Source organism: Dermacentor andersoni, chromosome 1 (assembly GCF_023375885.2).
Source record: "Dermacentor andersoni chromosome 1, qqDerAnde1_hic_scaffold, whole genome shotgun sequence".
NCBI classification, from domain to species: domain Eukaryota; kingdom Metazoa; phylum Arthropoda; class Arachnida; order Ixodida; family Ixodidae; genus Dermacentor; species Dermacentor andersoni.
Window position 1 is genome coordinate 128632167 of NC_092814.1, and position 27231 is coordinate 128659397.

Here is a 27231-nt window from a genome sequence, read left to right on the forward strand (position 1 = left end):
TGATGCTGCGGTTCAGGCAAAAATTACGTCCTGGTTTCAGTTACAAGCGGCAGGATAGCATGACACGAGTATACGAAACAGAACGCTGTGCTACTAGGAATTCTTAAAAAATAAAGGGTATTTCACATCCGCACTCTTAAACAAAGGTATACCCTTTGGGCCTTGCCGCGCAACGATAATCGTCATCTGTCTTGCATGCGTTTCCTTTCTTGAAAACGCTACGCTCACTACTTTCCTGTCGATAAAGCTCTGTCATCCTGATAACGCGCATGCCGTTCGTGACTTGAAAGTAACGGACGCGCAGCATTAAAGAAAGGAAATGCGGACAAGAGAGATGACGATTATCGTTGTGTGGCAAGGTACGACCCAAAGAGTGTAATTTTGTTTAAGAGTGCGTAAAAACACTCCGTGGATCACTCTATCCGGCAGTTTTCTTTTCTGTGTTCATGCCTCATTTAAAAGTAAATTGTTATTTACTTTGTGGGTGTCCCTTGTAAGGTATCGCGATATATGCTTGCATAGCATCACGCAGAAATAATGGCCAGTTCTTCGGCACACCGCCTATCAGTGAATTCCTCGCATGTTACCGGAACTGAAAGATAAATTATAATATGCTGTTATTTTTTTGATACATTATACGACGAGTTTTTCATGCAGTGCATAAAACGTGATTGCAAGTAAAAATGCAGCAAGGCATCTATTTCACACCATGTGACAAACTTTATTACCTAATAAATTATAGAAAAGATACAGAAAGTGTAATTAACAAGAGCGACAAACAGCAGCAAAGGTGGTCATGCATGAATCTTGAAAATGGTTGCCACCGCTGCCAGAGCAGGCCAGCCTTCGCAGGAGAGCACTGGCTGCCCACAAAAGCTTGCTGCCACAGGCCACGCGTGAACGTTCTTGTTGTGTCTTGACACACAAAAAAAAAGGGGGGGGGGGTTCTTGTAGACACAGGCAAGCATAATCTGCACAGCAGAGGGAAAAAAGGCGAGGGAGGAAACAAGAATGTGTCAATTGGAACTTCCATTAGCAATATGTGCCAAGCAATAAGTTTGGCTCGCATTAAAAATAAATTTAAGCACTCCTTTCTCTTAAATTACGGGGTTCTTCAGGTATGTACGTGATGCATGTTTAAAATTATTAGTATATTTCCTGGCAAATAGTTATTAAACTGCAGAGCAGAGTCAGTCAGCCTTCAAATGAGTTAATATATGATGTCCTGCGGCTAAAAACGCACTTATCAACTTGTCAAACAAGTCTGAGAACCCCCCTGCAAAATATAATCAGTTTAAAACAGTTATCCATTCTGAAGGTAAATGAGATGTACTATCTTGATTAAATAGTTAGTGTTTTATATTGTTGAACCAAAAGCAAGTTCGGCATTTTGCACCGTCTAGATGTTGCCGTTTTTCATACTTGGACATGTCATCTAGTACAGGGTAAGCAGGTGGCATACAAAGTACTGCTGATAAAGTTATATCACCAAGCAACGCTTCTCGGGCTGGGTGAATCACTTTTGTTGATATATCTACGTCTGACCCTAATATAATTGGCTTAAGGCAATACCTCGCACCAATAACGCATCACCTTGAATGATACGCCATACACATATTGAAAGTATCTCATGATGTGATCAAACGAGATCATGGCCCCTTGTCTTGGAAGTGTTAACATGCCGATTTTTCCAGGAAGTACAAAGTGATTTGTAGAGGTAACAAATTCATCAATGCATCTGTAGCCTCAGGTAATTCGGAGCATCTACATTGACTAACAATTGAGAAGCCACTATGTATACACACAACAAATGTATTCAAGTAATGGTCCATGCTGAATAATTGCCCACCTAGTGAAAGATCAAATGTGCAGCCTAATCAGAGGGTCAAGGCAAATAAGTTGCGAAATTTAGGTAGCTCCTCTAATGATGTTACTGAAATAGATGACAAAAAACAGCGCAGGTGAAATTAGAGCTCTGACAAAATTTTGCAAAGTACATCTGCATACTGCTGCAACCCACAGCATCATGCTTGTTCTACACGCACATATGACAACACAATCTCTATCGCAGATGCAGGCACCTCCGCACGTCATTGTGCGATCCCCTCACAATAAGGTTAAAAAAGAGTCTGCACAAGCTATCTGATGTGATTAATTCAGCAGGCGCGCCAGCCAAGTGCTGATAGTGGTAGAGCCAAGCTATTAAACTGGGAAGGCTTCGGAGTAAAGATCGACGGCGAATACCTCAACAACCTTCGGTTTGCCAATGACATTGTTCTATTCAGCAACAATGCAGACGAGTTGCAACAAATGATTGAGGCAAGACTGCGAGTCGGCCTAGTTGGAACAAATTCATCTTAAAACTTATTGTGCGCAACAAACAGGGACGAAGAATAGAAGAAACGAAAGCGCTCGTCCTTGTGTTTCTTCTATTCTTCGTCCCTGTTTGTTGCGCACAATAAGTTTTAAAATGATTGAGGACCTTAACAGGGAGAGTGTAAGAGTGGGGCTGAAGATTAATATGCAGAAGACAAAGATAATGATAAGTAACCTGGCAAGGGAACAAGAGTTCAAGATTGCAAGTCAGCCTCTAGAGTCTGTAGAGGAGTACGTTTACCTAAGTCAACTAATCACAGGGAACCCGGACCACAAGAAGGAAATTCACAGAAGAATAAAAATGGGTTGGATCGCATACGGCAGACATCGTGAGCTCCTGACTTGGAGCTTACCGTTATCATTGAAAAGGAAAGTATACAATCAGTGAATTTTCCCGGTGCTGACATACGGCGCAGAAACTTGGAGGCTGACAAAGAAGCTTGAGAACAAGTTAAGGACCGCGCAAAGAGCGATGGAACGAAGAATGCTAGGCATAACTATAAGAGACAGAAAGAGAGCGGTTTGAATCAGAGAGCAAACGGGTATAGACGATATTCTAATAGACATTAAGAGAAAAAAATGGCGCTGGGCAGGTCATATAATGCGCAGACTAGATGGCAGTTGGACCATTAGGGTGACAGAATGGGCACCAAGAGAAGGGAAGCGCAGTAGAGGACGGCAGAAGACTAGATGGTGCGACGAAATTAAGAAATTTGCGGGTGCTAGTTGAAATCGGTTGGCACAGGACAGGGGTATTTGGAGATCGCAGGGAGAGGCCTTTGTCCTGCAGTGGACATGAATAGGCTGATGATGATGATGATGACGATGAAATGCACAGAACGGCTTAGAACGGCACACAACTAGCATAACGTATACGAACCCACGACGGAGACACTACGTGCGGCAGTGGCCATTTTTTTTCAAACTTCCTGCCTTCCAGTGTCCCCAGCACGGCATGAGCACGGGATGAGATGCCTGAAAATTTAGAGCCTGTCTACTTAATTACTGCGGAAGCACTGAGTGCGCTGAAGTGATCGCAGTGCGGTGGCTAGCACTATGCCACCGCTGAGATACTGCGACACCGGCGTTTCGCTCCTGCTGCTGCCAGTGCCTGCTGCGCGAGCATAGAAGAATGAGTTTCCAAGCGTCGTGTGCGTGCCCCGTTTTGAAAACGATGTTGAAGTTCCAGTGTGAAATTATTCAACACTGACGCCAACTTATTAAGTTGCTTCCTACGAGTTCGATTCATTTGTGGCGTCTTTTGTTCGTTAACACCAACGGCTTACGGTCACCGCACTTTTAACACGCCGTTTAGCATTTTATGCACTTTTAGACAAAATCATCTAAAAAGTACTTGCGTTGGACGTTCTGAATGCGTTTACCAAAATACTCTCTAGTGACACCTTACTGTAGTGGGCTTTACCGCACACAGTATATATGCTATAGTAGGATACAACTTAAAGAGACAGCAGTTGGCAACCAAGGCACACGCACCGCGTGGCGTTGTGTTACTCCGCTAGCCAATCACAGAAGCAAAGAAAGTGGTCGTCATCCGACGTTTTTAAAATGGCGTCGCACTTGATACTCCCCAGCGTCTGCTGTTCTTAAAGAGTATTTTCATCGGCGGAAGCGATGAGGTGTGCAGCAGACATGGATAAAGTGTATGGAGTCTAAGCATTTCACTCTTCAAAAGACCTCGGTGCAGTTTATTTCATGCTGAGCCCGTTTTACTCGTGAAACTTCACTGCCAACTGAAGTGAAACTTGACAGTAAATAGTTGCAGCGAAGCAATCATTTTATTTCAGTTCAATAAAAAATTTGCCTTTCGTCGTTCCACTATAATAGACGAGTAAAAACGTGTAAAATTACGCACTTGTAACTTTATTTTTGTGCCTTATTTAGGTAACAGGAAAGTTTGAAGTACGAACTATTTGCAGCCTCGCGGAGGAACAGTGGCTGGCGGTTATGAGGGCGTGGGCGGGGCTTCACTACAGAATTCAGTTGTATCCGACTATAGTATATTCCAGGTGGCGTGTTTCTACTTACGCCCAAGCCCAGTGCTCCACCGCTGCGCCGCCATACGCCGCTCGCGGATACCACGTTTATAGGTACTTTTTTCCCCGAAGCGCCACGGCGAGCGCCATATATCCCTCTAGGTACTTGGTGGGACTAGGGAGATGTTATGCTGGGCGCACAATCTGCTCAGCCAGGAGTCGCTAAGAGAAAACAGGTTTTTCAAAACACGTCGCCTAGGCTATATCGAAATAAATGTGTGCAGAAGCTGAAGTAACACGACGAAATTTTTCAGTCTGGATAAGGAGATAAAGGGATGTGATAAGAAGGTGGTCGTGGCGTGCGAGGCGCTTCGATCTACAAAAGCTGGGATAATCGTGGGGCATAGAGGGTTTCTCGCACAACGAATCATGTCATCGCTGCAATCAAGCGTCCTTTCTTTAAATCACTATCTCTCTACCAGCCGAAACACTAGCAAGGCACAGGCGTCATACACAACGTAATTAAACAAACTATATTAAACAAATGTATATTAACCATAAACATTATACTAATCCGCAAGAAGGAGACGTTAAAGAATTGAAAAATTATCGGTCCATTAGCTTACTCCCAGTATTATATAAAGTATTAACCAAGATAATTTCCAATAGAATAAGGGCAACATCGGACTTTAGTCAACCAAGGGAACAGGCTGGCTTCAGCAAGGTATACTCTACAGTAGATCACATCCATGTCATTAATCAGGTAATTGAGAAATCCGCAGAGTACAATCAGCCTCGCTATATGGCTTTCGTAGATTACGAAAAGGCATTTGATTCAGTAGAGATACCAGCAGTCAGTGAGGCATTACGAAATCAAGAAGTACAGGCCGCTTACGTAAATATCTTCAAAAATATCTACAGAGATTCCACAGTTACCTTAATTCTGCACAAGAAAGGTAGGAAGATACCTATAAAGAAAGGGGTCAGACAGGGAGACACAATCTTTCCAATGCATTTCACTGCATGCTTGGAAGAAGTATTCAAGCTATTAAACTGAGAAGACTTAGGAGTAAGTAAGCCTACGGTTTGCAGGTGACATTGTCCTGTTCAGTAACACTGGGGACGAGTTACAACAAATGACTGAGGACATTAACAGAGAAAGTGTATGAGTGGGCTTGAAGATTAATATGCAGAAAAAAAGGCAATGATCAATAGCCTGGCAAGGAAACGAGAGTTTAGGACAGTCAGTCGGCCTCTAGAGTCGGAGTACGTTTACCTAGGTCAATTACACACATGGAACCCTGATCATGAGAAGGAAATTTACAGAAGAATAAAAATGGGTTGGAGCACATACGGCAGACATTGTCAGCTCCTGACTGGAAGCTTACCATTATCATTAAAAGGAAAGGTGTACAATCAATCCATTCTACCGATGCTGACATATGGGGCAGAAACTTGGAGACTGACAAAGAAGCTCGAAAACAAGTTAGGGACCGCGCAAAGAGCGATGGAACGAAGAATGTTAGGCGTAACGTTAAGAGACAGGAAAAGAGCGGTGTAGATCAGAGAGCAAACAGAGATAGCCAGTGGCTCACGTCAGCTCGGCCTTCACCTTATAGAATTTGTCAACGGATCAAATACATGAATAATAACTGCATTGCTATTGCGAAAGATGCTCCAAACGAATTCTTGAATGCTACACACTGTCAAGATAAGTAAAATATGTATTTCTTCATAAAAGAAGACACTCATATGTCCCAAAAATTGTGTCCGAAATAACTGATATCAATGCTTCCATGTTTTTTGTCTATTTAATAAGTAAAGAATATATCACACGATCTTTAGAACTATATCATTTCGAAACCAGCAAAGTAGCACAGGCCGCTGATATGAAAAATGCAAAGGTCGTGAAATGAATAAGTTGAGGACAAATATTTTAATGAAACTTTGTCATTCAAGAACCTTGTTTACATTTTTGTACACCCACAACGGTCACGGAAAAATCTCAATGACGCTGTCCTTTGTTCCAATGTATTGCTCAGGAGCAGCTGCCACCGGTCTTGTATGCATGGTTATATCAACTGCACCGAAATTACAGCCGCAACAGAGATCACATATAAAAAGCAGTTCTGCAAAATATACGAGGGCGAGTCAAATGAAAGTGAACCAATGCGAATATATGACAAACGGGGTACTTTATTTTAAATTAGTCTACATGAGCATTTAGACATCCGCTCTACTGACTAAAGAGTCGCGTGATTCCCGTATCATAAAACTCCTTGGGTTGCTGCTTCAAAAAGTATGTAGCTGACTCTTTCACGTCATCGTCCGACATGAATATGGTTCCCTTTAGCTGTTTGTTCAATTGCCCCAAAATGAGGAAGTCGCAAGGCGACAGGTCTGGGCTGTATGACGGATGTTGCAGTGTTTCCCACTTGAACTTTGTCAGTTTTGTATTATCCACATCAGCGACGTGGGCACGGGCATTGTCGTGGAGCAAGGTGACCCCATTCGCCAATTTTCCACGTCGTTTGTTCTTGATTGCAACACGCAGCCGATCCGGCATTTCACAATGTCGGAAACGATTGATAGTCTCTCCAGGTTTAGCATATTCTATCAGTAATAGCCCCTGACGATCGCAAAAAAAAAAAAAAAAGTCGACACCTTTCCGGCGGAAATGACGGCCTGTTCTTTCTTTCGGGGTGGTGAATTCGAATGTTTCCACTGTAAGCTTTGCCGTCGTGTTTTAGGCTCATAGTAGTGGCACCATGATTCGTTCCCGGTCACAATTGGAGACAAGAAGTCGTCACCCTCATTGTGATACCGGATTAGATGAGTCAAGGCAGAACCGTCTTCTGGCGGTGCTTCAAAATCTTTGGCATCCATTGCGCACACAAGACCCTATAACCGAGATGTTCATGAATTATGGTGTGAACCGAACCGTGACTGATTTTCACACGCTCTGCCAGTTCATCGATGCTTCTCCTGTTCTTGTCTAAACAGCTCATCAACCTTTGCAATTGTATTGGGGGTGATTGCACGGTGGCTTTAGATCAGAACGGCATACAAATCTGCTCTGGGACTCCCGAATACAGTCAGCACGGAGCGCCTGGAGCGGTTGGGTATTTACAACAAATATGAAGAACATGCCTCTGCAGTTCTGATATCGCAAAGAGAAAGGCTGAGCTCTACGCCCCAGGGCCGCTCTATTCTCCAAAGACTGGGATACAACGCTCGACCCTTGTTCTGCGGAGACGAAACAGACTTGTTGTCACGAGAGTTGAGGGAGCACGTCCATGTCTCACCTATACCAAGAAATATGAGTGCCAGGTACCACGCAGGCCGCAGACAGGCCAGGACGAGGACTCTGCAGAAGCGATTCGGCAAGGATCCGGCCGTCTACTACACGGACGCGAGTGCAACCACTCGCAGGGACTTCTACGCGATCGCCGCAACCAATAGAATCACCACGATAACCGCTACGGTTAAGACTACCTCGGTATGCACAGCAGAGGCAGCGGCAATAGCGCTGGCGATACGAGACGCCGACTTTAAGGGTCAGTCGGCTCATGTGCTTACAGACTCGCAGGCAGCGTGTCGACTCTTCATGCGGGGAATGCTACCGCGTAGTGCCCAAAGAATACTCGGCTCACGACTGGACCTGGACCACGGCATTACATGGTGCCCCGCGCACAACGGACTAGACGGGAACGAAAGGGCAGACCGCATAGCTCGAGGAAGCAACGACCGAGCAGCGGCCAGAACCCTAGAGGAACCACTGTCCGCAGTGCGCGACATATTAGAGAATCCGAGGAGGGAGAGACGGACCTACGGCCTTCCGCACTGCAAACTAAACAGAAGACAAGCCCAAGACTGGCGTCGCATACAAACAAACTCATACCCACACCTAAACCTCTTACACAAGAAGCACCCGACACATTACGCCGACACCTGCCCGTGGTGCGGCGCAAAACCCACGCTGGCCCACATAACGTGGGAATGTACGGCTCGGCCAAGCAGCATCAATTCACCTTTTCTAAGCGTCACAGACTTCGTACGGCAGTGGGAGGCACTACTCGCAAGCGAGGATCAGGGGAGCCAGTTGGCCCTCCTGGACCAAGCTCAGCGAGCCGCAAGAGCCAGTGGAGCCCTGGACTGAGGGCCCCACCCAGACCTGCCATAACTCCGCTTAACTGAGCAATAAAGTTTTTAGAGCGCAGCTCTTTGGCGTCCGTTCCTGGGTTTCGCGTCGTCGTCGGCGTTGTCGTCGGCCTCGTAACCAGCTCCGCCCCCCTTTCATCCCCCCAGCGCTAGCAGCGACCGACTGATACCGCTGGATGCCGCTGACGCCGCTAGAGAGTCAAGATAACGTGACTGCATAGAACACCGTCGCCGCCATGCAGAAAGAGGAGGAAAGGGTCCCCCCCCCCCTGTTCTTGTGTGGCGGATAGGGTGCTCTTCAGTTGCCGACGCGCCGGTTATTTCACGAAGGCCCCGGCACGTCGACGAATACGTGACCACCTTCCCACGGCTAGACCTGGTTCTTAGCGCTGCGGAAGCGAGGGTATCATATTGTTTGTGTCGGCATCGGCGGCGTTGTCCCTGAAACCAACTCCGCAGCTGGGGTTGACTCACTATCGGCGTCAGCGGCATCAGTCAGTCGCTGCTATCTCTTCCCTCCTCCCTTTATCGTGTTGTCCGCTTGCTGCGCGCGCTTCTGCCCCCATCGTTTTTTCTCTCTCTCACGCAACCAGTGGCGTAGCAACGGGGGGGGGGGGGCGTGCAAGGGGCCGGTTGGAGGGGGGGGGGGGGGAGTCATATACGTCTGAAGACACCTCTTTCCGCCGGCTACACCCGTGGGGGGGGGGGGTGACAGAAGACCTATGGGCCCCGGGTGCCAGACGACCTAGCTACGTCACTGCACGCAACCATGTTCAACCCAGTGTATGAGCATTAAAGAACCTTTATCCTCCCACTTGCGTGCCACTTTTGTAAATGAGAGATGCCTGTGTGCTACGCGCATGCTTCGCAGATAATGAACAGAACCATTATTGTGAGGGTTTGGTTGGCTCACTTTCATTTGACTTGCCCTCGTACATTAGAAATGCGAACATACAATGGAATATAGACATGCGAAGATACAGCTTGATAAAGGGCAAAAAAGTGCCACTGGAAACAAAGTTCACTGCACGTATACACAAAACCTCGCAATAAGTATACAATAAATCATGGAGGAAGGAAACTAAGGAGAGGCCCTACCTCCTCCGCGCGCTAGGAGAAAAGTGTGGCGGAAATGCCGTAGTAGGTTCTCATTTTTTTGCTGCTTTTTTATTTTTTATTTTTGTTGTATGGCCACGCCTTTTGGGCCACAATGGCGGCGTTGTTATGGTTTTGAGCGCTCACACGTGTTGCTCTGGTAGGTTTCGGGCCGTGGCAAAGGCGCTGAGTGGGTGGGTTTGCGTTAGTCACCGTGTCTTGTTGCGCTGTGTTACTTGCACCGTGCTCTGCCAGATTTTGCGCGAGCGCGCGCGACACCACGCGCAGCGCGGCGTGGTTTCGCGAAAGATGTAAACAAGCGAGGAGGGTGGCCCAAAAGGCGGAGCATCGCCATGAGCAACGCCAAATTCCGGCTTCACTTTTGCTTCACAAAGAGTGACGTCAGGGCCTCTCCTTAGTTTCCTTCCTCCGTGCCCTACCCCCTCCGCGCGCTAGGAGAAAAGTGTGGAGGAAGTGACGTAGTACGTTCTCCTCTTTTTTGCTGATTTTTTATTTCTTTGCCGTAGCGGCCACGCCTTTCGGGCCACAATGGCGGCTTTGTTTTGGTTCTGTGCGCTCACACGTGTTGCTCCGTAGGTTTCGTACCGTGGTAAAGGCGCCGTGCTGGCAGGTTTGCGTTGGTCTCCGTGTTTTGTTGCGCTGCGTTATCTGGACCGTGCTCTCCCGGATGTTGCTGTGGCCAGGCGGGACAGGAGGAACTAAAGTTTGTGAAATGAACGCGCATGCAACGCTGTACGCAATGTGCCGCGCCACGGCAATAGCTACGGACGAAGGAATATCCGCGGGATACTTTGCCCTCTTTCGCGGAATCATGCTAACGTGCTAACGATTGCTTAGTATTGCTGCGGAGCGCGCGCGTCCGAGCAGCACGGTTGCGCGCAGCGCGGCGTGGTTTCGCGAGAAATCTAAACAAGAGAGGAGAGCTGGCCCGATAGGCGAAGCAACGCCATGAGCAACGCGAACTTCCGGCTTCGCAAACTTCCGGCTTCACTTTAGCTTCACAAAGAGTGACGTCAGGGCCTCTCCTTAGTTTCCTTCCTCCGTGCAATAAATCTACGTATCTAAGAAAAAGTCACGGCATATAATGCGTCAAAACAGGCGAATAAACATGTTGCGCATTCACACATTCACAGATCACATAATACTAAGGCCCGCCCCTCTTCACTCCCCGTTGTATCGCGCGCGACGGAAGGCGTCGCGCTTCCTTCCCACTTTTCTCCCTTGCGCACACAAGACTATGGAGTCCTCCCACCTTGCAAAGGCATTGGTGGATTCATTGTCGTCACATAGGATGGGAATTGGCTGGTAAAGGCTGTCTCACATGGCGCGATTTTCAGTCAGCGACACAGCGAATTCTGTCGCTCAGCGACCGCCGCGACGTCGTGGGCTCTCCATAGAATAAAGAACCAACTGGGCTCTCCGCGACTGGATTCCAACAAGTTCGCGCCGTCGCCGAGTCGCATCGATCGGCGCGATGTGGGAGGGGCAATGTGTGACGAAACAAAGCGCCGTCAAAATAGGCGCTTTCCTGTTTTACCGCGCGTTCGTAGCTCTGTGGAGCAATAATGTCGCGCGCCAGTTTTAGCTATGTTTTAATAGGGCGTACCCACCAGCGTTTGCGGCTTAGGAGCTACATAAACATTTTTGTTTTCTTCCGCTTATACAATTCGTTTAAAAGGAGAAGCTGCACGCTATCCAGGTCGGGAGAAGGACGCCGCTTCAACATAAGGCACGTACCCACTTGATCGCCACCGTCGCCAATCTCTTAATCAATACAAATTGCACCAGCTGCTTATACATGCACACTCTATAGTAGCTTGTTCTTCTGCAAAAGCAAATACTCATCCAGGAAAAAAAGTTGTGGCTCCCATAGTAACAACGAAACCAGAGTGTACTAAACGGAACCACCCCACCGACGCCGCACAAGCCCAAGCCGCACGATCATAGTTGCGGTCCTTGCGGTATTGTGCAGCGCCTCACTCGCCGTATCTGCAAGCTGTCGTAAAGTCTAAAAACAAAATTTTAAAAAAATACGCAAAGGCAAGCGCGTTGGCCACAATCGAATGTCTACTTTGGGCACCTAATGTGGCTACCAAGGAATATCGAAGAAAGCGTGAGACGTTTGGTCCACAGAGAACCCCACGCATACTGCTCATTATACCCTATACCAACGAGACAAGACTTTCCAAAGAGGTTGCGCTCAAGCGAAAGCGTTGCAGTGCGTCGAGTCCCCACTGTGATGGCGGCGAGCGACCATTGTTTCTTTTTCTCGTCTGCTAGCCAGAAGGTGTCCAAAACTCTGTCAGGCGGAAATCCACTCGGCCAGAGAAAAACGAACGTGCACCGAAGTGCGCCGCGCGGTGATCGGGGCAACACGAGAAAAACGCATGCGCTCTGGCTGGCTCTGGCAGCCCGCGGGTATTAAAGAGGCTCAATGTATCCTCGCGAATAAAAGTCAAAGTAAAAAAATAAAGAAGAACGTAGTTACCTTTGCTAGCTTTAGTGTCTTGACATGGATGCTTTGGCGCAGGTGAAAAAAATTTTGACATTTTTTTCTGTGACATGATGGCACAAATGAACCACCACAACGCTACGTCTCATAGGACCTCGCTGCGTGCTTTGTCAACTTGTCTGATAGTGTGTTGATTTCGCTTGTCTCGTTGTATGTTCCGATGTACGACTTCAGAAAAGTCAATGTTGGCGTCAAATGTATATAACGACATTAAACCCATTAAGTTCCAGAATTGAAAATCTAAAGCACGACTTTAGAAATGTCAATGCATCTTTCGCATCAAAAGTTTGAGAGCTTTGTACTCATAAAGTTTCAGAATTGAAATCCATGCGTTCCGTAGATTCCGCGGCCTCCGAAATATGCCGCGACAAGCGCGCTCGCCATTAAACGCCCTTGAAATTTTGTGCTCGGATGATGGGGTTCCTTGCGTTATGTGACTCTCGGTGCATGGGCGGTACCGCGAAATCCAGCCCCAGTTCGCAGTGTACTTGCTGAGATGTCTTTTCGAGCGTGAGAAAGACATTCTAGACAAAATCCAGAATGATTTTCGGCGCCGGGCGTTGTTTTGGTCGGCGGCGCATGGACAGCGCGAAAAAATTTCGGGGGGGGGGGGGGAGGGGCGGCTGAAGCCCCATAAGCCCCCCCCCCCCACTTAGGAGCGTCCCCTTTGAAATGGGGTGATGGGACGCTCCTAAGTGGGGGGGGGGGAGGGGCGGCTGAAGCCCCATAAGCCCCCCCCCCCACTTAGGAGCGTCCCCTTTGAAATGGGGTGATGGCAGTTGCCACCATGCTCAGCTTTTTATTTTGCCTTTTATTTTTGTTTACCTGTGTTGTGTGTTATTAAAATTCGCGATTTTCTTTAAATACGTCTTCCTACCCTTTTAACCTTATGTCACCTCTTTGCGTTTGAGCCACCAATACTCCAATCGCCTTTTGCGAATTTCCACCCCATGTTTATTTACATGACTATTGTTATCTCTGAACCATAGGGCCTCTGGAAGCGTGACTGTGGCCGCATCGACATCGGGATTGATACCATCACATTTTAGTGTGAGGTGTTCCATTGTTTCTACATATTTACCACACACAGTACATGTGTCTTCTTCTTCGTTAAATTTCTTTTTATAGCTCCGCGTTCTAAGACATCCTGACCTAGCTTCAAGGAGTAGGGCACTGCCTCTTGAGTTATCGTAAAACGCTTCCTTCCTGATCTGCTGTTTCCAGTATCGATATAGTTCAACACTATGCTTCTTTTCCATTGAATTTATCCAATTATTACCTTCCGCGTTTTTAACCTGTCGTTTACTGATCTGTCTTTCTTCGTCCTCGTGTCTGGCATACTTACTGGTTAGCTTCCTAGTTCTTTTCCGCCATTGTGAGTCAACGCTCTTTCTGTATATGTATTTAAATACCTTAGCTGCCCCCCTGTTATCGTCCAATTTCCTCAGACGTTTTTCGTATAGGATTTTACTCTGAGCTTCCCGTGCTTCGAACGATGCCCAGCCCATATCACCCTGTACTGATTCGTTTGTGGTTTTCCCGTGGGCACCTAGTGCTAATCTTCCCACAGCTCTCTGATTTACTTCTAGTCTCGACTGAACATCTGCCCTTAAACACAGGACCGCATTCCCGAAAGTAAGCCCCGGCACCATTACTCCCTTCCAAATACCTCTCAGTACCTCACACCTGTTGTACCCTCATAATGCCCTATGTTTCATTATCCCGGCATCTCTTCGCCCTTTTGCTATGAGAGACTGTTCGTGCTTTTCCGTGAACATCTGCCATTTGCTTATCCATACCCCGAGATATTTGTATTCGGCCACTCGGGGTATTTCATAGCCTTGTATTGTAAGCGCCTGATCAGTTGTATCGTTGAAAAACATCCCACCGGACTTAGCTGCACTAAAACTGAAACCTAAACTGTCTCCTTCGTCTCCACAGTAATTAACCAGAGTTTGCAAATCTTTCTGGCTATCTGCTAACAGTACGATATCGTCCGCATGCATTAAACCCGGTAGTCGTTGCTCAACAACCTTTCCGCCTAATCTGCACGACAGGTTATTGATTGAGGTATAGATTGCTTCGTTGTAACCTTCTTTCCATACTTATCATATAAAGCATGAACAGCAGCGGTGATAGAGGACAACCTTGCCTTAATCCTTTGTGTACCTCGACAGTTGTCGTACTCTTAATTCCTTCCCATATTATTTCAACACTATTTTCTCGATATATTTCCTGTAGAAAATCAATTACCTCATGACCGATACCTTCATCGTTCAATATGTTCCACAGGAGTACCCTGTTGACGTTGTCGTATGCACCGCTTATGCCCAGAAAGGCTAAATACAGAGGTCTATTTTCCGCCTTAGCTATTTCTATGCACTGGGTAAGCACGAACAGGCTGTCATCTAAGCGCCTACCACTTCTGAACCCGCTCTGAAGTTCTCCAAGTATTCTATTACTTTCTACCCATGACTGCATTTTTATTTTCACCGCCTGCATCGCCAGCCTATATATAACTGATGTTATCGTAATGGGTCGGAAGGATTTTATGTTCTTCTTATCACCTTTCCCTTTATAAATAAAATTCATTTTACTCTGTTTCCAGCTGTGAGAGATTTACTTATTCGTTAAAGGGCCCCTGAAACGGTTCGGACAAATTTTGTAGACGCGTAGGGTACAGCTTAAGTAGAACATTCACACCACAATTTAAGTGAAGCGTTACGTATTAATGGAGCTTCAAGCGATTAGAAGTTACCCTCCTCCCTAGTCATGCTTTTCCTCCTCAACTCGTTCGCCGAGCGATCGGGGCTAAGCTCCGCCTTCACTGGTTTCGCGTCACGATGCGACGTCACATCGTCCACTTCCGGTTGTTTTGGAGCCCGCCCCCGCCCGCGTGAAACCTCTCCGCTAGCCGCTTGGCCGTCGACCCCAAGCGAGAGCTATCGAAGCAGCGTGCGTTGCGAGCATTCTGTCGTAGCGCCGAACGTGTCTGGTATTCCGGTAACCACAGGCAAGCTGGTCATTTCGGCAAATGACTGGAGGCATAAACTCAAGCTGATGAAGGAACTTTAGCGTAGACGTACGTGCGGCCTGATCGGTCTGCACGGTCCAGCCACTTGTTGGCGCAGCGCTTAACCAGCCAAACAAAGCGCTAATATTGCTCTAACCAAGTGTAAAACATTTTAAACATTTATAAAAACAAAGTGTTGATGATTACACTCCTGCGAAAAATACACACCAGCAGCCAAAGAAGAATACACTTCGTTACTGCTACTATAGTTCTAGAACATCATACTGCTACTGTGTATGGTTGAGCTCTGTGCCACCAGGTGGCTGCACCGTGCAGACCATTCGCATTTGCGATTCTGCTCATCCCATGGCTCATCCCGTTACGGCACAGTCAAGCGGCCAGACCCTGTCCCCTTGCGCTTGCATTTGCCCTAATACCGGACTCGCGAAACGCTATTGCGTTAGTAATTTTCCGGTGTAAAGTGACGGCCACAAACGCGCAAACCCTGGCGCCGATCGGATAGCGGCAGTCCGATGCGCAGCAGCCAGCTCGCTCGTATGCTGCCGGACACGATGTCGCAGCTTGACATATTGCCAGTCGCTACGTTTGCAGTCCACAAAGCAACAAAGTCGAATCATAGTGCTCGCGAAAAGACTGAGACCGACTCTGACCGCGGAGCTCTCGTCAAAATGGAGTACGTTGTAACACAAGCAGACGACACTTGCTGTGTGCCGGAAGTGTTTAATTGTATTGAAAAGTCGTTCTTGTGCATTCTCTTTATGTTACTTTCTGTTTATAAAAACAAATGAACTAACATTCCAACTATTACGAAGATCATTTGTTTACCATAAAGTTGGAAAAATTATTGATCACGCGCCCTGGTCAGCCAATCGGATAGCTCGCCCCACTGACGTCATATGGGTGATTTTCGTCATATGGGTAGGGGCGGCTTAAAAATTCCGCCGAGCAGCGTGTTCCGATCGGCAGCGATGTGCATTTTTAAAACCTTATAATAAATTACACGCTTTACGCGGAGCACTTAGATGTGTCAATTAATGATCAGAAGGACCTACTCTAACGACTCAGTACGTTTGTAAAAAATGGTCAAAATCGTTTCAGGGTCCCTTTAAGACTGCCTCCAATGCTTTTATCAGCATTTCCTTGCTTCTTGGGCCAAGTTCATTAATTAACTTGATTGGAATTTCGTCTATCCCCGCGGACGTGCATTTTGGAACATTTGCTTCCGCCTTTTTCCAGTTAAGATTGGTCAGTTTGAAGCTGTTTTCTATAATGTTATCCTGTGTTGCTCCCTCATTTGGGGCGATTACCCTATCGTCTTTCCTAATAGCGTCCTCGATCACCCGCACCGGTGCGCACCGGGGCGCCTTGGTGCGCACTTTCATCCTCGATCAACCGCACCGGTGCGCACTGACCATCCTCGATCACCGGAAGCGCACCCTGTCGGAGCGGTTTTCCGTTGCCCCGTCTCGCACCGAGAAAATCGGCCGTGCGCCGGAGTGCAATCCCAGCAAGCACTGCGGGACGCGCGACGTGCGCGCGTACTGCCGACTGCAGAACCGCGGACGCTCTGGCCCGATAGCTGCGGTACGTTGCAACGGAGTTGACGGAGTTAGCTAGTGGATTTGTCGGCAATGAGAAAGGAAGCGCTGCTAGTTGCCGCAATCGATAAGCATTCTTCAAGTTCGTCTGACAGCGAAGACGACATGCTGCTCGACCTCATCCAAAAACAGTGTGGTGAAGAGCGGCCGAAAGTGGACAGGTTTATTGAACGGGTCGTCAGGATTAATTATAAAATCCATTGGTGTTTGCTTGCAACCAGGTATGTCGGAGCACGCAGTTTGACAAGGTTCGAGCGCTTGCCGCAGATGCTCAGCATATATAAACAATAAAATATGCGCGCGCGCGTGTTCGCGCACGTTTTGCGCGCCAGGGGCAAAGTAGCGCTGCATGCAAGCACCCTGCACTGGGTGCAGTTTTGTCCTCGATGTTGACCCTCCGCAGTGCGGCACCACGGCGGGGCAAAGCGCACCATTCTGGTTTCGGGGCAACCCCGGGGCAAGGTGATCGAGAACGCTATAAATGACTCTGCTATAACTGAACCAATGTAGTTCACAGCGTCATCTCCCTCTAAACAATTTCCTTCGGCATCGTGAATCTGTTCCTGCTTTCTGTGATTCGCTTTACCCAGCCAGCTTATATGGTTCCAGAATTTTCTTTCTGAGGGCAGAGGGCCAAGTTCATTAATTAACTTACCAACTCACCAAACGAAGATGCAGACCCTCTGGCGGGCTTTTCGGGTACCAGCCCCAACTCCTCGGCTAGCGATGAGCACGAAACGGGAGCTGCCAACACTGGAGTCCCGGAAGAGCACGACACGGGTACTGCCAATGCTGGACCTCTGGCAGTTGTTCCAATTCGCAGATCAAACCGGCGCCGCAAGGCGCCAGACCGTTTCTAGAGCTCCTCCTAAGGGGAAGGAATTGATGTGATGTCAGCAATTCACGCACCCCACGAGCGCATGCGTCAATGCCTGAGTGACATGACGTCACGCCAGAGTTGACTACTTAAAGGGACACTAAAGGTTAATATTAAGTCAACGTGGACTGTTGAAATACCATCCCAGAAACCTTGAAACGCTTGTTTCATGCAAAGAAGACTTATTTTAAGAGAAAATGCGTTCTGAAGCGTCCGCGTACCTCTAGCGCAGTTCAAGTAGCCCGCCCTCCGATCGAGGAGTGCTGATCGTCATGGTCTCATAGTGCACCGCCGGTGAGTAAAACGGCGCCCGCAGACGGCGCTACGGCTTTTCTGCGCAAAACACAAACGCGCGGCCAGAAACAGAGCCAAGACAGAGCCGACAGCAGCACGAAAGCGGAACTATGGCGGCTAGCGGAAGGGAAAGCGCGCGACGATAAGCTGGTTCTTTATTTTATGACGCCAACTTTGACGCTCGTTGGAATGCACGACCCTGACAACGACACATTGGCTCGCGATGCAGGGTTCGACTTCAGCGATTTAAGCACTGATGATCGTGACCTGCTACTGAGGGCTCGCGCTGCCGGCGTTGTTGCGTACTACTACGACGGCAACTTATGTCATGGCTGTACATATTCGCACATTTGTAGCTTTTCCTTCGTGAAAACCAAATGCCGCGCTCACCGCCTCGCTCCGTCTTCGACCTGCGGTTGTTCTTGCGCTTCGGAGAATGCAGGTAAGACCGACGGAACAGCGCTACGGGAAAGCATTGCTTTGAAAGGCACTCCACACGTCTTCAGTAAGTCGGCGTTGAACACGTAATCCTTTGAACGAAAGTGCAGCGAGCACACTATGCGATTTTTCGGCTCTTTGCCAACGCGCTGTGGCAGAGGTACGGCACTTAACCACTTCGATCGGAGAGGTTCACTCGTTGGCACACAGTGATAAGTAATGTTGGATTCGCCGCTACAACTGCCCTTGGCCAAGTTCCGCGGACCGTTCGCGCATCCCACGACATCACATGGACGTGGCATTCTCGTTGCTTGTTCCAAATGCAAGTTTCGCGAGCCAGCAGAACCAGCGCAGCACGACGCGATAACGAAACAACTGAAACTCCAAAGCGCGCGTGGCGCAGAGTTGAGCGCGCAGAGTTGAGCGAAAACGAAACCTTTCGACCACCCATACTACTGAAGGGTAACGTCAAAATGTGTGTGTGTGTTTTTTTTTTTTAGGATAGAACAGAACTAGACAAGTAGCATTTTCTTCCGTCTTATAACCCAATGAATTAATCTTTTTAATACGAGTGGTTGAGTACTAGTGACATAAATTATGATGAGGAGTACTTTCGTCATAGGGCTAACGGGCTAGTACCGCGGAATGTCGCTGGGGGGTCTCAAATCGTATCATGCATTTACCTCAATTTCTCGGTTACTAAAGCTCTGTTCGCGATTATATTGACGCCTTAGACGTTCTACAGCATTGCTTTATCACTTGAACTTGACTTCATAGTAACCTTTAGTGTCCCTTTAAACGAATAAATCAATAAACGTGCGTTCATTTCTGTTCCTGCGTCCATTACTTCAATTTGCCCTCCTGGAGCAATGCTTGTAAAAAAATCCAGTCTATCGTCGCGACGAAAAAAGCGACAGCAGTCCGAACCTTAATTACCCCTTCAGACACAGCGATCACCAAATGGGGCGTCCGTGCCCACTGCCTCACCGCGCGGGCAGCCAGAGGCGGCGCGCAAACTCGACTGCACAACGCAATGCTGGCATCATAGAGTTTCCTACAAAAGTAGGAAACTCTATGGCTGGCATGTCTAGGGGACAACCGCATGCAACACGCGCTAAGAAACCTCCTCCGTAGTGCCTAAAGCCCCTCCATCCACGCGCCACCGAAACGTGTATGGAGGGGCTTTAGTAGTGCCTAGGCAGAGTCATATATTAAAAGAACAAAAGCCCCCAGTTTTTCTCTCTCGCGCCCACTCTTACTCGCGCCTGCGCACAAACGACTGGCGATCTCTCAAACGAACGTCTCGTGTAAATAGAAACCACAAAAATTATTTTTTTGTAGGAAACTTTATGAATTGAAGGATAGAAATACGCCCTGGCGTCACGCTAGCGCATGGACGCCAGCGGCACTCGCAGCGCTGCCCCTGTAGGCAACGTCTGTAGGTCATTCTCGGGGCCAATATCACGCGCACGTCAGCACTTATTGCCAAAAAAATTTTATTAAATAATGCGTTATTTTAATTTTGACGGTGTTGAAATGTTCTTTTTCTAATTACGCAGATTTTTTTTAAGTACAGCTGTTTGCTTTTAGCGCACATAGGCGCTGCCATCGCAACTGCTATAATATTGTTTTAGCCAATCACATAGACCGGGCGAAAATTTAAATGCTGAAACTTTTGCAGATTTGACCACTGCATGACCATGCGTGATAATTGCGTAAGCGCACCAGAAGTTGAAATGTAGTGTCGGAAAAGTAAATCATCGCTTGAAAATTCCGGAATATAGTTTGAAGCGAGAACTGCTGCATCGAATGGCATTGCTTCCGGTTGGTAATTCAGAGCGTAAGATTGTTCCTTGTCGCCAAACGTCACTTGTGTGTTTTTCTTAACTCTGGATTGTGGAGGTTGTGTTTCCTTTTTTTTTTTTTTTTTGCGCCGGGGAGGTTTTGAATGTTTTCTTTGTCCTCTGCGTTGAGAAAATGCTCTGCATGCTCAGGCCATGAGCTTGCCCGTGGCTTTAGCTATCGCTAGCATGTGCGATGACGCTGCAAATTTAAAGTTGCGCACCGTGCTGACTGGATCTTAACTTACGTTTTATTTAGTTTACATTTAAATGTGCTCCGATTTCTTCATAATGGTGGTTAGCCAGGCATATGGTACGAGGACTGGACTAAGATTAAGCGGACACACACGACACGGGCGCTTGGCTCGTTCTCGCGCTGTTTGCGATAGTATGTCTAATTTCTTCTTTTGTGCTCTACGATTCTTTGCCAATCCCCCAGAGATCTTTATGTGCCACTGTCACACCAGCCTTCATACATTGTTCTCCCCAGCTACGTCTCCTTGCCGTTTCTTTTCAACTGATCCGCCGGCTCTAACCGGCACAGGAATCTCTGAACACGATTTCTCTCATCTCATCTTTGTAGGAGTAACCTAAGGGGGACTTAGAAGAATTATACTTTTGCATGCACGTGGAGCGCACTCAACATAATAATGTTAAACAAGGTTACAAACGAGTTCAGATGTTTATTGCACATTCCTGAACTTCTGGTACAGGGCAGCGGCGTGCATCCAAAACTACCTACTGATCATGCCAATGCACTCAGGTGGGCCACTAGAGAGTCTTGGCGTGACCATTTGGCAATTTGAATTTTTAACAACAAATCGGCTGTGCTAAAGATTTAAATTGTCAAAAAGAACAGCACACTAGATGCATTGTTATGTTGTTATGCTGCGTGTATGTTAGACTGGTGCAGAAGCTGCCACTACATTTTTGATAGCTTAATGACTGCAAGATAGCACATATTATGCCTCGTACTGGATCCTCTTACTTCAAGGTTAGGTTTCACTGACTATTATTAATCAATGCCTGCTGGCAGATCTGACTTTGGGTAGCAGGAAACCCTTCTTTGAAAAAGTACCGTAAAGAAATGCAAATTACAAAGCAGCAGCCCCTGAAGGGAGTTGCATGATCTGGCTGCTAGCTCGAAGAGCTTTCTGCGTGTGCTGAAATTTGAGATTAAGCAAAGCGTAGGGGTTAGTTGGTAATCCACAACTAAGCATGAAAAGGAGGCAGGGATAACCAATAGACCTAATCGTCTGCATCTGTTGGTTCTCCCCATCTTTTCGTGCATTTTTTATGGTTATAGGGTTTCTGTAGCTCTGAACCACTCTGATGTTAAAGTGGCAGAGCATTCAGGCTGTCAGATTTTTTTGTATGATGTGCATGATCTGCAGCAATACATTACTCATGCTGCAATTGGCACATGTCACTCTTCATGATGCTGACATTAATGTGTAACAATGACTTGTGTGCTTTTGTTATTAAAGCCCACACCTCTAGTGGGAAAGCACACATTTATTCATTTTGGCACAACTAGTGCTGCATATGAAAACTTGCTGTGAAAAACAAGTTTATAAGAATTTAGAACCTAAGAGTGCTCTGAAACACTTGTTGAAGCCTGAGAAACCCGCTGGAATTAGTGCAGTGGCTTTCTTTCAATGAGTATACTTCTGAATAAATTTTTGAAAAAGGCCTAATATGAATAGCAATATAATGAGCGCAATATTTACATTCCCCTTAACTCATTGGTTCCTTTCAGCTGGGGTGACGCTGATAGTAATGCTCTGCATACCACTCCTTCTGTTCTTTTTATTTTTTTTCCATGGTGCACTTACGGTAACCCTTTGAGATTGGCATCCGACAAAGTTGCCTGAGAGTGACAGGATGGGCATGCGGGATGGTTAACAACTGCCACTTCACCGTCTCCTAGGAGATCTGGAAGCATGGGCAAGCTGAAAGTTGCGAGTTATTCATAGTCATCCACAAATGCCCAGTGGCTGGCATCTGTGGGCAGTCATGTTCTCTGTAATGTCATTGCTGATATAACATATGGCAGAAAAAGAACAAGAACCACGAAAGCAGCAGGAGAGAGCAAACAATCTATCGTGCGAAATTGTAGGCTTTATACTGCATGCAGCAGTATATTTGGCTCTCATCTTCACAGTAGCATTGTCTACAGATTGGGAACACTTTCTTAATGAAGTGTGATCAAAAAGTGTTTCAATGGCCCTTCAAGGTTAGCTTGGGCTTCATGTGTTGTGGTATGGCTCAAAAGTTGTTATGGAGTGTTTTAGTTTTGCACTCACCTATATCTTGTGTCTGTGCTGTGCTAGTGATGATTTGGCAGCTGGTCAGGGTGGTAATCTAGGTGGAAAAAGTGGGCTTACTTGCCAAACGAAATTATTTGCCCTTGCAGATGTAACCAATAAGAACCTTTTGAAACCAGCGAAAATGAACTGCTGCCAGGTGAGAATTGGCAAATAGGAATTCAACTAATTGGTTATTTCATATGGCAATTTATAGAAAATTCATAAGATGAGTGAGTCTTCTGAAGTGTAAAAAAATGACAACTTTGTCAGTAATGTCACAGTATCCAGCTCTTGTAAATCTTATATGTATGCCAATGAATAAGGACAAACAGACTTCTGATGTTGCCTCCCAAACATTTACAGTGGGACATGTCTTGTCAATTAGAGTGCTTGAAGCAGCTGGCATATTTTGCAAGTGGAAATGGATATGCAGCTGGAAAGTGGTGATGGTAAATTGCCCAGATGAAGCTTTTGTGTTGCTTAATCACTCTTCGGAATGTTTGAGTACAGCAGCATATGAACACTTGCGAAAAGAGCAGCAGCTTGCAGATTATGGCCTTGATTTTCCTTTTATTAATGACAGTACATAAAGAATTTCATGGTTCGTAACTGTGTAAAAAGGGCTTTCACCACTAAACTTCATGCCATTGCTCAGGTATCCAGGCTTTGTGAGGTCTTTTAGTTCCACTCTGGCAAATATGATTTTTTCATTTAAAAGCAAATGCTTCTCTTGTGGGGAAGAAAATAGCTTGTATGGGAGACGTGGGGGGGAGAAATTTGCTGTTAGTGTAACTGTCTTACTCAAAGCGGACACCTAGACTGTTCCATGGCAGAAGGGGAGCCATCAGCACTTGACATTCCCGGGTGGTCACTATCCCAAGGACTGAACACGCCCACTGATTGTTAGATTCAGCACACCTACAAGAAGCGGCATAATCGGCATGACATGACTGCTGATCATTTTAGCCAGCTTCTCATTGAAATCAGCTGTATAATTGCAGAGGTGAATAATTTTGGGTCCTAGCTAATCCATTTTACTGCAACAAAAGTTAAATGCTCGATACTAGGTTTACTGTGTCTGTCCATTCACCTGTATTTTCCATTTTGCCACCAGCATCATGCCATGTAATTGTTATGTCATCATTGTCAGACCACTTCATCATCCTCAGGTTTACTCTCACTATGTGGCAAAGAAAAGCAGAACCTTGCCCACCAGCACCAATGGGGATAAAACTCGTGGAATGAAAGAGCTGAATAATATTGTATCATACTTCTCCCTGCATACACCTCTCCTTACCATTCTTCCCTCGTCCTTGTGACACCACTGTGTTGATGTTTCATAGTGTGCATTTGCATGAATTGCTGTATGCATTTTGGCATGGCTTGTGAACAGTGTAGTTAGTGAATAAACATAAGCATTGCATGACAATAAAATTGCGACCTGTGTGGTGTATAAACATGAGCGTTGCATGATACTACATGTTGCATAGGATAACACACTTGCCCACATCAAATTTAGCTTTATAGCATTTAATTAACCAGTTCATGAAAGCTTCATTTTACATATATTTCATCATGTACATTGGATCTGCATAATTTGTCAGAAACGGGTGTGCTTGTAGTCTTTACCACTGGTACTATTGCTGATCTCTTATAAGTTGTCTGCCATTTTGCAAAGCTTGTTGCTGCAAGAAAAAAGAATTTAACACTTTTGCTTAAGATTTATGCAATTTTTTAGTACATTCCACACAAGCAGTGTGAGTATAATATAGAAATGGCATGCATAATGGTAGGCCATGTTTGCATCCGTTAAAACAAATTGGATGCAACTAGAATGAGAAGTGAAATAAAAATTTCTTGTGGTCATGGCTAAGTGAAAGTGTGTTACTATGCATTTGAAGTTTACATTGTTTTACACATCTGATATAAGGTTTGACCCTCTCTTTACGGCAATAAAGGGTTGCCACTTGGCAAAACTGGTCCCCCTGTTCTGGGTTCCTTGAAAAAACAGCCAGTGTCCTTAACATTATTAAGACTAGAAATATTGTCTTTGTTGTGAAAAGGAAAGTTAAGTTTTATGAAAATCATTGAAGAAAAAGAAAATATAAGTGGTACATTTTCGGAATATTCTGCTAAAAAGGGCAATTTTGATAGGGAATGCTCCCTAATAAACTAGAAATTAGGGCTGGTGTATTATAAAGATTCCTTTTGCTGGTCTCTATTCCTTTCTTATTCCCGGTTCATGGCTGGCTGATACCAATGATAATATCTGCACGGTGCCGCCTGTGTCACTGACAAGGCACAAAAGGGCATTGGATTATAGAATTGTCACATTAGCTGGCCTAGGCCTCAAATGGAAATTTAAAGAGTATGTTGAATATTAATGAACTAAAAACCAAAAATATTGGTATTGGTGACAATCGCGCACCAAGTAGACCACTAACTATAAAGTCAGCTGCTTCTTGTGCAAAGATAAAGCGGGTTGCCAAATCTGCACCATCCTCAATGATAGCACTATGTATTGAAGGGAGCGAACCTTGGTGGAAACTGCATCATTTTGCTGGTGAAGCAGGAATATTTAGGGTGGAATGTATTCCCAAATGCTGCTCGCATGCATGTGCAGATTTTGGAGTGAGCATGAAGATTGCCCAACACAGCTTTAGATTGCTATTCTGCTTGCACTTCTTTATTAGTTTCCCAGTTATGTTTACATTCAGCCCAGCAAAGCTAATCGCAAATGCTTTATTTACAGCCCTTGCTGAGCAATATAGTAATATAATGTGATGGTGTTTTACATTCAAAAAGTACATCTGAAGTATTATGGACATGGTAGCGGAGGGCTACAGATTTATTTTGATCAGCTGAAGTTCTTCAGTGTGCTCCGAAATCTTGGTACAGCCGAACCTCATTAAAATGAAGTTGCACCCGACATGAAAATATCTTCGCTTGTTGTTCAATAATTCATTTTTGGCATATATTTGTAGCACCCTGATGTTGGTGAGAAACATTTTAGATTTACTTTGTTATATGATAGTTCATATATTCGTATTCATTATATCAAGGTCCGGCTGTATATGGGATTTTTTGTATTCGACACCATTGGAATCCAAACAAGACAGAAGTATAAAGGAAGATGGAAACTTCAAATGATGAGTTGTAGTCGAGCAAGGAATATTGCTTTCAGCCGAGGTCTCAACAAAGGGACTTCGCCCTGATGAAGACAAGGCTCCTGGTTGAAACGTTGGCTTAAAGCGGCATTCCTTGTTCAACTACTACAAATCATTTCAAGTTTCTATCTTCCTTTGAACTTCTGTCTTGTTTGTATTTCTATCGACTGTAGATGACGGAACAATGCGAGTGTCTTTTCCATAATACAGACATGGGTTCAGTCCCCACCAGCGACAAAATACCTTTTTGTCCACTTTTATTTGCTCTTTTCTTTACGATTTTGTACTTTTCGATTTCAACCACAGCTAATTAGCTCTATGCTTTCCTTGCCTTCATTGCCTGCTGGCTTTATGTGGTTGTGATTAACAAGAATCGAGCCCCTCTGTTTCTCTTTTCCTCATTCATTTATAGCCAAGGCCTCGAATCTGACAGCCTTGATGCCATTAGGTCGCACAGAGGGTTTTATTAGCCGTGTACCTGCTCTCCTAAGTTCAAGTGTTGCGTGACGCCATGGGGCAAAAAAGGGTGTTCCCCATACGCCCACCGTGGCTCTGAGTGACACTGGCCAACACGCCCAGGGCTAGGTCTAGTAAACATAGATACCCAAGTTAGTGGATGAATTGATAGCTGTCACCATAGCACAATTGGTAGTGCAATGCATGCGTAGTGCAGAGGTTGTGGGTTCGGCTCCCACCGGTGGCATGTTATCTTTTCATCCACTTTCATTCCCCCCCCCCCCTTTTCATTATTTTCTACATTTCACTTTCAACCACTACTAATCACCTCTTTGCGTTCCTTGGCTTCATTGTCGGCTGGCTTTATATGGTCGTAATTAAATAATTACCTGTCACACATACTCTCCATCCTTCCATCGTTTATTCAGGATGCACCCAACTTCCTTCAAATTATATATTCTATTAATTCAATGCAGACGTTCTCTAGTCAGTCCATTCTTGTAACTTTGGGTGCCTCTGCACTGTACATGAATATACCTATAACTGAAGGAATTGAAGCGGTCCCTAAATCAGTCAAACATAGCACGCAAGCACACCACTCCAGCGTCTACCTCTCACAGAAGCTTGTCCTCACTCTTAACTATATTGAATTTGATTTCACCTACTACTTACAGATTTTCAGCACCAGCATGGGAACACCTTTTGCGCTCACATATGCCAATATTTTTATGGGACAGCAAGAATTGGAACTATTAAAATCATACCTGTCAAAACCTGGTACCTATCTCCACTGCATAGATGACATCTTCATTATATGGTATTAATTTTTAGGACCCTGACAAAGACAAGTCCCCTGGTCAAAATGTTGGCTTAAAGTGACATTCCTCATTTGACTGCTACTCATCACACCATTGGAATGTAATTGTCTTCTCTTGGAACCAAACCTGCAACCTTGTGCTCAGCAGCTGAACAGCCAGTGTGGCAGGTGTTGCTGAGCAGGCATTTGCGTGGTTGTGAATGGGCAAAGGGAAGTGAAGTTAACTGACATCCATATCAGG

General features: G+C 46.0%; 1 protein-coding gene and 1 long non-coding RNA gene across 3 annotated transcripts in view; one reads left to right on the forward strand and one right to left on the reverse strand.

The window, feature by feature from the left end:
- Nucleotides 1-706: 706 nt before the first annotated feature.
- LOC129380586 (uncharacterized) lies at nucleotides 707-19517 on the reverse strand. Of its 2 annotated transcripts, none has more exons than XR_008608745.1 (3): nucleotides 18353-19517; nucleotides 17447-17659; nucleotides 707-971 (listed from the first exon to the last, which is right to left on the reverse strand). It is a non-coding gene; the product is annotated as an uncharacterized lncRNA (long non-coding RNA). The 2 variants fall into 2 exon arrangements; XR_008608746.1 differs by having other exon boundaries at nucleotides 17890-19517.
- Nucleotides 19518-19999: 482 nt separating this feature from the next.
- The window catches only part of LOC126544139 (uncharacterized), a 35891-nt gene continuing 28659 nt past the window's right edge, over nucleotides 20000-27231 (forward strand). The window contains exon 1 of the mRNA XM_050191369.2: nucleotides 20000-20224. The gene's annotated coding sequence lies outside the window, so the exon portion shown is untranslated. The remainder of the gene's footprint in view (nucleotides 20225-27231) is intronic.